Source organism: Pinus tabuliformis, chromosome 4_1 (assembly GCF_031772625.1).
Source record: "Pinus tabuliformis cultivar Carrire ecotype Pingquan chromosome 4_1, CPIR1, whole genome shotgun sequence".
In the NCBI taxonomy this organism is placed as follows: Eukaryota; Viridiplantae; Streptophyta; class Pinopsida; order Pinales; family Pinaceae; genus Pinus; species Pinus tabuliformis.
In genome coordinates this window covers 661,875,416-661,888,528 of record NC_142303.1, presented here as the reverse complement: position 1 = coordinate 661,888,528, position 13,113 = coordinate 661,875,416, and the positions used below count along the sequence as shown (strand labels likewise).

The 13,113-nt window shown below is 32.9% G+C and overlaps 1 long non-coding RNA gene across 1 annotated transcript; it reads left to right on the top strand.

Annotated features, from left to right (window-relative positions):
- Positions 1-6,770: 6,770 nt before the first annotated feature.
- LOC149177846 (uncharacterized) lies at positions 6,771-7,370 on the top strand. The gene is made up of 2 exons (XR_016258797.1): positions 6,771-7,054; positions 7,148-7,370. It is a non-coding gene; the product is annotated as an uncharacterized LOC149177846 (long non-coding RNA).
- The last annotated feature ends 5,743 nt before the right edge of the window (positions 7,371-13,113 follow it).

Genomic DNA, 13,113 nt, shown 5'->3' with positions numbered 1-13,113 from the left:
TTAATTCAATTTGGCAGGGAATCATATTCAATGCAATGGAATTTCCATTACAGTTATGGTGTTTGTGGAAACAAGGGCCAGTATTCATTACAGTATTCAACACAGTGTCTACCATGTGCTCAGCAATTTTATCATCTATAGTTCTGGGAGACACGTTGCGTTTGGGAAGGTGGGTGGTTTGTTATATTCTCAAATATTCAATTCGGTGTTTTTTTATACACTCCAATATTCAATTTGTGTTAGAGTGGTTCAGGTAAAATTAAACTTGATTAGATAAAGTTATTAGTTGTTTTTGGGCTAATGAGAATCTATGGTTTTGTCCATGGTATTCATATGGAATATAGTATATTCTTAAGTCTTCAATTTCTATTAGAGTGGTTCAAGTAAATTTGTGCAATGGCTATGAGTTTCCTTCAAGGTCCTACTCTAGCTCAACTCTGGCCTCTGTGGGGACAATCAACATCAGTTTCCAACACTAATACAGTACACCTAGTGGAAACCATTCTACATGAGGGAGATTCAGGCAACCAGATTAGAGGGTGTATTTACCTTATCTCAGCAGTGATAATGTTATCTCATATATTATTCAAAGTATAACACACCAATATACATGTTCAAAAATAAAAATATCTGCAATTATTTTGATTTTGATGATAATAACAGATTTAAACCCAGCTTACCAGGCTGACCATGACAGGTCCTTCCATCAGAAACATTGAGAAAGGTCAAGCTTATTTACCATGCCCGGTTGGGCTATATATACGCACTGTTAAATTTATATTGGTGTAACTTTAATTGTATATGCTTACAGCCCAACCACATACATTTAATATCCTAAACCACATACAAAATCCTATAGCAGAGTAAATATTATTTGCCATGGAGAAAAGCAGAGCTTATTTACCATGCCATAGGATCAAGTGCAAGAAAGGAAGCCGCACGTGCTTGAACAGGGCTAGAAACGTTAGGCTGCTACTAAAAAGGCGTAACAAACTTACGTGTTAGTCTCCGCTTTGGTCTGTTTCGTAGTTTTAAATGCGAAGGAAGTCAAATCATTAGCACTACGTGTAAATTTTACAACGTCAATCCACTAAACTAATATTTATAAACTAATATTTTTTTTATTTAATGTCAATCCACTAAACCAATATTTATAAACTAATGTTTTTGTATTCAGTCCTTCAAGCTGTGGTTTTTTCCATTTTTATGTAGTTATAGAGAATCATATTTCCAATTTGCTTCACATAATATAGCTATTGAGATATGTTTTGATTATGCTCATAATTCAGATAGAAGTGAATACTTTAAGTAGATACGATGAATTGAATTTCAGATAGAAGTGATAAAGGGATTGAAACATTAAATCCATACTATGAAATGTGCACCTACAACCGACGGTCCTGGGTTCATTATCATGCTCATGCTTCTATCCCTAACAACTCATTATGAGCAATTCTTATATTGCATGTAATAAGAAGATTAGCATGCTGGGACAAGTTTATTTCTATGGCTGAGGACATGTGCAATTTTAGAACGATCTAAACCTCAAAATGACATGCCCGTTTGATATTGGCCCTGGGCAATCATGTGGCACTGCTTTAGCGTACGGTTCATCTTTATCTTTGCCCGTCCCCCTGACCCCCGAGGGCTTCACTTTATAGAAGACCGGGAGAATAATAGCTATTTCTCAAACATTATATCGGATTAAATCATCACCCGTTAGCATTCGATGTTCTATTTGATTAAATTCAAAATAGTTCCTAAACATAAAATGTTTAAAGATAATTCAATGATTTACTCAAATGTACTCCTTCAAGGGAACCAGTCTGATAATGACACCACACAAATGACACCACACAACCAGCAATTGTTCTCATAAGTCTCTACAGCGTCCCTAGCTAAGCAGTGCAGAGGGAACACCATGTGTGGGGCACCACACAAATGACACCACACAACCCTCATAAGTCTCTACAGCGTCCCTAGCTCAGGAGTGCAGATGAAGGGCGTTGATCGAATTAAGCCAATGTCAGACCCCAGAACAAGATTGATGAACTATTTTATGAAATTTCTTTCAAGAATGCTGCCCATTTGTATGTGAAAATTGAGAGGGAACACCATGTGTGGGGCACACGTCCTCCACCAGGAGCTTGAGTTACAATCTTGTCATAGCATACCTTGCAAAGCCGACCCTCTTCGTTTTCACACACAAAAAAAATATCTCTTATCTATAAATTTGACATTTAATTTAATTCTATTATTATTATTATAATATTTATATTTATAAAAATGACCAAGCCATTTACAATAAAAATGACCAAGCCATTCATAATGGGTTGTCTAGATTAATTCTATTATTATTATTATTATAATATTTATATTTATTATTAATATACTTTTAATAATTTTACAAGTATTAATAAAATTATTATATTTTTATATTAAAAATATATAATAATTAAAATTATACTATATTCAATTTTGAAACTATAGGTACATTATGCTAAAAACATATATGTCGATATCAAATACAAAATGTTTTGCTTAACAGATTTAAACCCATCTTACCATGACCATGACAATTCCCTCCATCAGACACATTGAGAAAGGTCAAGCTTATTTACCTTGCCCGGTTGGGCGCTTCAACGTGGAAAGTAAAAATAAAAATATCTGCAATTATTTTGATTTTGATGATAATAACAGATTTAAACCCAGCTTACCATGACCATAACAATTCCCTCCATCAGACACATTTAGAAAGGTCAAGCTTATTTACCTTGCCCGGTTGGGCTATATATACGCACTGTTAAATTTATATTGGTATAACTTTAATTGTATATGCTTACAACCCAACCACATTTAATATCCTAAACCACATACATTTAATATCCTAAACCACATACAAAATCCTATAACAGAGTAAATATTATTTGCCATGGAGAAAAGCAGAGCTTATTTACCATGCCATAGGATCAAGTGCAAGAAAGGAAGCCGCACGTGCTTGAACAGGGCTAGAAACGTTAGGTTGCTACTAAAAAGGCGTAACAAACTTACGTGTTAGTCTCCGCTTTGGTCTGTTCCGTAGTTTTAAATGCGAAGGAAGTCAAATCATTAGCACTACGTGTAAAACTAATGTTTTTATATTCAGTCCTTCAAGCTGTGGTTTTTTCCATTTTTATGTAGTTATACCTGGCTGCCCTACACATGGTTCAATGGATTTGAACCTGGGACATTCGTACTTGGTTAATTGACCTTGCTCTGTAACCATACAATATGACATTGTTAATAATATTATTATATGTAATTTTGTGGAGAATTTTAAGATGTTTTTCGAATGTATAAATATATTTTAGGGTTTTAAAAAATTAAGTTAATAGAGTTAAACTTATGTTTGGAAGAAATTTTGATTTGATTTTAATAAAAATGGAAAGGGAAAAAAGTTATCTAATAATTAAATTAAATGATTATGTGTTCTTAGCTCCCACCTGAATCTATGTTATATATTGAATGGAATGTTAAAAATTTAGTATTCTGTTGATTGTTGATTGTGGATAAAAAGAATTGTTCAGGAAAAATTGAGGTGAAATCTTGATTTGTCTTATTTAAACTAGTTTTTTTACTATATATGGATTCAACACCATGTAAAACTCTAGGGTGCTTATATTGCACATGATTACCCATCAAGCTTGTCATTTCAATAAATTTCCTTTTATTGGGTGATATACAAACGATTGGATTTGCAAATTGAAATTAAAGTAGAATTCTATATCTAACAGATAAAATCCCGTTGCACAATATATTGGTGTGTTAATTTCAATGGTAAATAGCTTTTAGATTTAAAAAACTGTATACAACCCACCGTAGTATTAAATACTGCATATCATGGAGGATAGAAAAATTCCATTTTGATTTCCAATTTCTTTTAAAATGGTATTATCAACCTTATAGATAGATAATCATTATTACTGCCAAATATCACAATGTAAATATCCCACATAGAGAAGTTGATAGCTAAAAAATTTACATGCTATAAAAGAGATCATAATCAGTATCAACGCTCAAATGCAACGTATTTTGCAATTTCACCGTACGAGCTTATTTTTGGCTTATATTGAGATGACATCGAGGAATATCTAAAACGAGGTACATAACAAGGAGCGTGATACCAACAATCTCTAGCGAAACTGTTGGAAATAACAACTTACAAGGTTCATAGTATAATCAACTTTTTTCCGAATACTCTACAATCATTAATTTGATGTTGACAAGACAGAAACGGATCTCCATATAGGACTCTCATAAGCTTCCAGAAATCCTACTAATGGCGTCCATGCTTAATGACGTCACAGGATCTTTCCTGAATAAATTGTGTACAAGTAATTTCTGAAAAAATTTAAATTATGTCACCAGCAGTTTTAACCCTTTTGCAAAATAATTGAAATGACAGGTTTCTTGATTGAAAAATAATAGAAATGGCAGGTTTCGTGAGTGAAAATTTGTTCAGCCATTACAAGTATTTTCTCCAAAACTTTACAGATTAGCAAAATCTTGAGATCATGCTATTAGCACTTTTAACCGTTTTCAAGAAGCCTTTTAATTATGCTTATCAAGAATGCATCCAAATATACCTGTTCAATGTTTTGACGTAAGGATTCCTATGGCCTTCTGAAACATAGTTGTATGCATGTAACCAGCCGATTATTTCAAATTTTCCTGTACTTGTAATTGACCATTACCCACCAACGCAAAGCTCATGATCACCCAAAACAAATTCTCCTCTATCACCCAAAACACATTTTCCTCAGACATGTACAGCAGAAGCACGCCTGCTATGAAACTCATCCCCTGTGTATACCCCACCTCGTTGTCATACACCGCATATGCCTTCAACACATTGTGGAGAGACCTCTGCGCAAACTGAAAAATTAATAAGCCAGTTAGTTGAGCTGCAAGGGTCAGTTATGAGATAAGTCGGTTATTGAAAAGAAAAACATCCCATATAAAAACAATTAGGGAAAGTGACAAATCTACAGAAAAAACCGTCAAGAACGAGCTAGTTGCAAACATAGATGGCATGATGGTTTGGTCCTCAAAATGTTTCCTTAACTCTGGCAGTTTCTCCTTGTGTGTAGGGTGAGAACCAGCACACGCACGATTTTGTTGATGTGTTTATTGTTTGGACATGTTAGATATGTCCATTTGGAGGATACTCTATATGTTGATCGACATGCTTAGAATTTGTATTTGTGTGCTAGTAGATGAAGTATAACTTGTTAAAAGTTTCACATTTTCCTATTCCAATATAATGAAGTAAGGGAGTCAATATAATGAAGTAAGGGAGTCAATGTTCACCATCAGTAATTTCTCGTGTTTTTCACCTAGATTTTTAGGGCCAAAGGCACCACCACACTTCAAACCATTTTATAATGAAGTAAGAGAGTCAATTTCAACTTTTGTCATTTCTCATGATTTTCACCTAGCTTCCTATGGACAAAGACACCATCACACTTCAATCCATTTTGTAAATGAGTTTCACATTTCAATAGTAGTGAATCTTCCTTAAGGTTAATAAATTGTAGTAATTATTTTATATGATATATTTCTTGCCACTTCATTCATAAGAAAATAATAATTTTGATAACTTTCACCCAACTTCTTAACAATTATTTGACTACTCAAAAATATATAGAAATGTAGATACTCAAATCTTTTAAAATATATACATGTTCTTAATTCTAAAAAAAAAATATAGATAATTCAAATTGTAATTTGGTTTCATAAAATACCTATAACACACATCCTGCATCATCAAATAAAAATTTTCCAGATTTTCTAATACCCATTAAAATAGTTCCAATGTTTCAATAATTTTTTTCCAATATCCATTAAAATAGTTGTCTAAATATTCAATCACTGAAACAGATTCTAGTCAACACTAGAAAATTAGAATTTTCGAAAATTTCAAATACCAACTAAAATATATCAAAATAATATATAACATACATCCTTCATAATTGAATAACTTTTTAAATTTTCCATTACCCATTAAAATAGTTGTCCGAATTTTCAATCACCGAAACAGGGATTAGTCAACACTAGAAAATTGATTTAATTTTTTTTTTCAAATACCAACTAAAATCTATTTTAATCAGTACTTGACTTCAATCCGTACTTAAAAATTTGAACAGTTTGTTTTCGTTCACCTACCCTATGTGTCACGATTTCTATGAAATGCCATGATCAACAGAATTCACAATTTCTATCAGATACCATTGACAATATAATTCAAGATTTTTTAAAATATAATCGAAATTGTGAAGCCCAGTTGTCATCACGTCACCAAATCTTGATTCCATAAATAATAATAAAAAACTTGATTTTGAGCATTGCCTTCCGAATACTCAAACCCATTATATCCAGAGATGTGGCCTCCCCCAAATTTATTAATTAATTAATTTAGGATAGTCTTCCCCATATTAATTAATTTATTCCAATTTTACGTGACCATGAAAAAACTTAAACTTATTTTGGTGTTGGCTCTTCATTGATACCTTCAGCAATAATAGAGTTACTCGGAAAAACATAATGAAAGCCATAAGCCTACATCGAAATCCAATGAGTCTCTGTATGAAAAAAAGCCTTTGCTATTTTTGACTCGGGCATACACTACACAAGTGTTAGTGTTAGGTTGAACCTTCCCATAAAAATAGTAGAATATATATATAATAAACAAATTTGACGGCTTGCATGCAACCCACTTGGCATCTGTGAGCCGAACACATGGGGGAGAAGCACGATGACCTAGAAAACACAGGGCAGAAGGAATAAAGGAGACAGGGCATAGTTATCAATTTCTATTAATCAATATAGCTAGCTAGTTGCAAGAGGTGTCGAGTTCAAATCTATCAACCTTCTGAGATACGGAGACAATCATGTTATGATAAGAATAGGCTAAACAGAGGAACATGGACATGGACTGTCGAGGAGGACCAAAATCTCATTACTTTCATTCTCAACCGCAACCATTGTTGCTGGCGTGCAGCTCTGAAACTCGCTAGTAATATATAGTTTTTTCTCAAGAAAATATATGGTTTCTTTACTGAGTCTGCCTTCTGCCTACTAATGAGAAATGTCGAGTCTTTTTTGGCAGACTTGCTCAGATGTGATAAGAACTATAGATTAAGGTGGATGAATCACCGACGGCTAAATCTGAAACGAGGGAGAGGGATTTTATCTGAAACAAGGGCTTTTATAAGAGTCTCAAAATGGGAGGTGGACAAGGATTTTTTGTGCCCTATCTGCATGCAAATGATGAAGGACGCGTTCCGCATGGCTTGTGGCCACAACTTCTGCTACATGGGCATCATGATGCATCTCAATAACAAGAGCAATTGCCCCTGTTGTGGCCTCTATCTCACAAACAATCATCTCTTCACAAATTTTGTATTTAATATTACTTCTTTTTATTAGATTCATGATACTTTAGTCCTTATTTTTGAAGCTAGAAATGTTTGTTAAAAGATGCAGAATTTAAAATCAAATCACTGATTGAGACTTTAGATGTACAGGTACAATTTCCCCTGCTGTGATCAGCTCTTCACCAATTTTGTATTTAATATTAGTTCCTTTTATTAGATTCAGGGTACTTTAGTCCTTATTTTTGAAGCTAAAATGTTTGTTAAAAGATGCAAAATTTAAAATCAAATTACTGATTGAGACTTCAGAATTTTAAGTGTTTTTTTAAAGCTAGAAATGCTCGTTAAAAACGCAGAATTTAGGTTCAAATTACTTATTGAAACCTTTAGACATTCGGCCCTTGAAACTCGTGTTTGTTTCAGATTCTTGCAAAATTTTGTTTCAATTTCATTTTTATTGAGACTGGAAATCATAGCCAAACAAAGCTCAGAAGTTAATTGGAAACTGCGTGAAAATAAAAAATGCAGCAGTCTTTAGTTGTCTTCGCTTACTATTTAAATATTCATGTTGAGTTTCTATTTCTACTCGAAGCGACTGTTGATTGATGGAAAAAATCATTTCTCATTATGAGAACCTTTGTGTTTTGGATTCTTGCAATTTCTTTTTGTTTTCATTTTGTCGTGTGAAGGTTGAAGACTGGAAATTATTATAAAAAAAATATCAAAATTTAACTGGAATTTGTTGCTGAAAATCGACGAGTATTGCATTTGTGTTTTCTGGTGTTCAGAAATGAAATTGTTGCCATTTTTTTGGGGGAAGAATATGCATAGAGAGAATAAGCGACAGAGGCACTAGGAGATGAGTTAATGATGAACTACCAATGACAATGATATAAATTATTATTGTTCTATTTCCTTGGAAACTACATATCTCAATAATTTTTGGTGAAAAATATATGGTTTCTTTACTGAGTTTGCCTTCTGTCTACTAATGAGAAATGTCGAGTCCTTTTTTCTTGTAGACTTGCTCAGATGCATTAAGAACCACAGATTAAGGTGGATGAATTACCTACAGCCAGACCTGAAATAGACATTTGTTGAGTAGAGGTAGACCGTCCAGGTATAGCCCTCCCAATGGAGTATTCGCTCCGCCTTTGAGCAGCACTACCGTCACCCAAAAGGCATTCTCCTCAGACATGTACAGCAATGGAGTATTCGCTCCGCCTTTAACCAACACAACCATCACCCAATGCTTAAACACAACCATCACCCAAAATGCATTCTCCTTCGTATACCCCACCACACCAAGACAGCGCGGATCACAGGAAACTCATCCCCTTCGTATACCCCCACCAAGACAGCGCGGATCACAGGAGTCAGTTATTGAGCGGCAAGAGTCAGCATCCCCTTCGTATACCCCCACCAAGACAGCGCGGATCACAGGAGGATCACAGGAGTCAGTTATTGAGCCGCAAGAGTCAGTTGTCAGTTATGAGATCAATGGTAGTAAAGTTTTTAATAGTCTAACACTAAATCTAATGGTGAATAACCAAGACAGCGCGGATCACAGGAGAGTCCATTTCAAATGGAAACGCCTTACGGCGTAATTATTTCGATATGTGTAGAAAACTCTTTGCATAAACACATTTTTCTGCAAATAGTTTTCGTAGTCTAGCAGAATCAAGGTCTTCTATGTTGTAGTCTAGCAGAATCAAGGTCTTCTATGTTGAAAACTCTGGCAAAGAAATGATTAAAGAACTATGCATATATGCATAGCTATATTTTTGGCAATATTTTAACAATAAATAATTCATAGAAATTTATTAAGTGACATTGTTATTAGCTTTGAACTTTCCCGCACTCACTCTTCGCACTGAAACAAATCTCCGCACTCACGAACATCAATGCTAAATCTGTAAAATTTCACTAATTGAAAAAGCAATTCAATCAAAATATAACTATTAAAATACGATATCTGAATGTTAAAAATAAGTTGTTTAAATTCAATGTATATCTATAAATCTGAAATAAAATTGTTTATTTAGCAACTACAATTAAAACTAAAATATTAAAACAAATTTCTACAAGACATCAAAGAGGCTATACAATTATTTTGTTAAGTCATCTCACCATTCAATTCACATTGTTTATTTAGCAACTACAATTAAAACTAAAATATTAAAACAAATTTCTACAAGACATCAAAGAGGCTATACAATTATTTTGTTAAGTCATCTCACCATTCAATTCACAGACTACACACCTGCTCACGCATTCAGAAAACCACATAAGCACCAAAACATCAAATCTAGAAACATAACACAAATGCATATGTGTGGAACCATAGAGAAAATCCATTTATGCACAAAAAGATCTCACACACAACCATCTCCGCATAGCTTCATCTGCACAACCACTTGCTGACTCAACAATGCCCTTCCGTCGGTCATTGACATTTAAAACTTATATTGATAAACGTGGGTCTCAGATATCATGGGTAGAAAGCATTCATTTTGAAATAAACATTGGACAAAGAATTTGTTCTCCGCACATGCTACCTCCAAACAACATATCTGTTGTGTGCAAAAATATCTCAAGCTTTCCTTGTATGCACTTCTGCACTCCATAGAATCTATTAATAATAAAATAAGTATTGCTTTTGTGCACAATGTACTGATATCAAAACACATTGCAATTAAAATATCCTTCTGCATTTTCCTTATTTCACATAAATTTTACACATGCATTTGTTCTCTGCATAACATCCGCACACGCACAATCACCTCTGCACAACAAATTCTGCACTCAATAATGCCTTTAGTCATTGATATTCGAAACTAATATTAATTAATTTTTCAAATGAGTATGTTAAAATTAATAATTAGAATGACCAGGCTTTAATACTCGTTGCAACTAAAATTCTCTTTTTGTTTATGCAATATCACTTTTGTTGTACTACTAAAAGTTTCGATTTCTTGTTGACATTATAGGAAATTGTGTTCAATTCCATCTTACCAGTGTTGCTGTGTGGAGTGCGGTGGTTTGTTTTCTTAGCTATAACCTTAGAATATATATCATTTTTTTTTTGTTCATTTCACCGAAAGTTCCCAGACATAAATAATTAGAATTATAAGTTTAAATTCAATTTTATGCAAAAATAAAATAAAAATATCTTAAATACGTATGGGAAACTTAAATATCTTAAATGTGATTTCAATTGTGTGCAGCTTCCTTGTGCGGAGATTTCACTGTGCAGAGGAAGCCTTGTCTCCACACACGGAAAGCTCCATACAAGGGCTCATGGAGTATGGGCATGTTAACTTTAATAAATTTTATGCTCTTATGCTCTTAAGTGAATAAAAAATGTGCAACTAGTTGAAGAAGCTATCAAGCTTTCATTGTTCAAATTTTTGTAATTCACACAATTCTATGCAATTGTTCTTCTGTGTAGTTGATACTAATGTATACTTTCCAAATAATAGAAGAAAACTTAACATTACCTTTTATTATTTGCTTGAAGGATTTAATTATTGCCGAATATATTTTCCAATTTATTGTATGATTAAAATTTGGTTATATGTTATAAGTATCAATGTTTGAATCTATGGAACTGCACAATAATGATTTCTTCGCATTAAAGAAAAATCATTTTCTTCTGCACTAAGTACTTTGCACACTGTATTTTTTGTCCGAACACACACAAAAGTGGAAAGCTTTGTTTGGATTCAGAGAGTAAGTGCGAAAAGATCAAAGCCATACAATATCAAATCTCAGTTATTAATCTTAGTGTTGCATATTGTAGTGGTTTTTAGAAAAATTAATATTCGAGTTTATGACATATTGTATCTTGTAGTTATCATAATGATAGCAAGCGACATACAAATTGTTGAAAGAATTCTCCACATTTCCGATGCAGAAACTTGGTATTCACACTTAGCATGCAAAAATTAATCAATGCCAAGTACTAATATTAATATACATTTAGTAAATCCACACACAATGACGTTATCACAACTAGTTGCAAAGATATCAATAAGGTCATATCTATCGATATTATAAAATACTATTTTCGATATCTATTTGGTGAGTTGAAGTACATATATTACTTTTAAAAAAACAGTATTTAGCATCTGATTCAATCATCCTATATTAGATAAAAATCTATGAGTTGCAATTGGAAGTGTTGTTGGCGTTGGTGCTGGTGTGCCCCTTATTGTTGTAGTTGGTGCTAGTATTGTTGGTGTACTAATGAGTAGCTCATATCTATATGTAATTAGTAAGAGAATTTAGTTATAGATGGATAACATTTGGAGAAAGTACAATAAAAAAATTAGAGATTAGGTTGTAGATCAAATGGTGCTTATGCGAATGGGCCTGCTTTCATTCCTTGCATCACATATTGAACCTATTTCCCAGAAAATTTGTCGACCGAATAGTTTGAGACTAGTTTCTATTATGTTGTAAATGAGGATGCAATATGGAAATGGATAGTCAGTTTTTTTTTAGTGGTCAGTTGCAAAGTACTATTCGGTGTTAGATCCCTGGAAAAAAAGGTGTAGAGGTGGTTGTGCATATACAAAGCCAATGGTTATTTTATTATTAATGTGCGAAGTGCAGAGGTTAGTAAAATGAAACCTCGAGAAATTACTGCGCATTATGAATTTGCAATGCAGTTCCACACATATGCATTTGTGTTATGTTGTTGTTTTTTCTTTTTCTTTAGTTATTATTTATGAACATATTTCGCAACTACGAAAATAGTTATGAGAAGAATGTTGTGCAGGAGTGGTTGTGCAGAACTGGTTCTCCAGAGAAAGCATGTGCAGATAAGAACAAATGGACATGCATAAACATAAAGAGCTTTGCATATGCCACAATTGCAAACTTCGATAAACATGCCTCAGTTACAATGTTAATTATAGCTACAATGTTCAGTTTCAGAATTGCTAATGTCTAAACCATTTGGAATAGAAACCTTTTGCAATTTGATTTTGATACTTATATTTTTTTATATGAGAGCTTCATTCTACAAAGCTCTCATTGTAACCTTTACATAATGAAATTATTATTATTTATTTGTTTGTTTGAATGGTTTACTACAGAGCTTGAACATGGACATGCTATCGATGTATGAATTTTTTCAGTTGTTGGGACTACTAGTTGTAGCTCTTATTCTCATTACACTTATATTGGAGGACATCAAAAACCCTGTAAAGAGGATAATATGATAAATTTTAATTCTACGATCAAAAATTCCTTTCTACTTTGTGAAAAGAAACTTTACAAAATGAAATTATTATTATTTATCTGAAGAACCAAGTTCATTTAATATTGAACAACTTGAATATAATTTTACACATTGAATGTCTTGAGTACGTGTTAGTTTGTTGAATAAATAGAAAAAAAATGTATTTATTGATAGGATAGATCTAGTTAAACAAAATAGAACGTGATCTAGGATATTAATAAAATATTATCATGATATTGATTCCTAAAGCATGTGAAACGTATCTACCATTAGTACTAGAAAAATTGCAAGATTGATGATGATCATTGTTTAATGAATACAATTAAAATCAATAGTAGTTAAATGTCACTTCATATCATTAAAATCAATAGTAGGTAAATGTCATTTCATATATGATCTACTCAATTATGACAGGATTAAGGTGGTTGCAAGTTCTTTGCAAAAACAACGGCG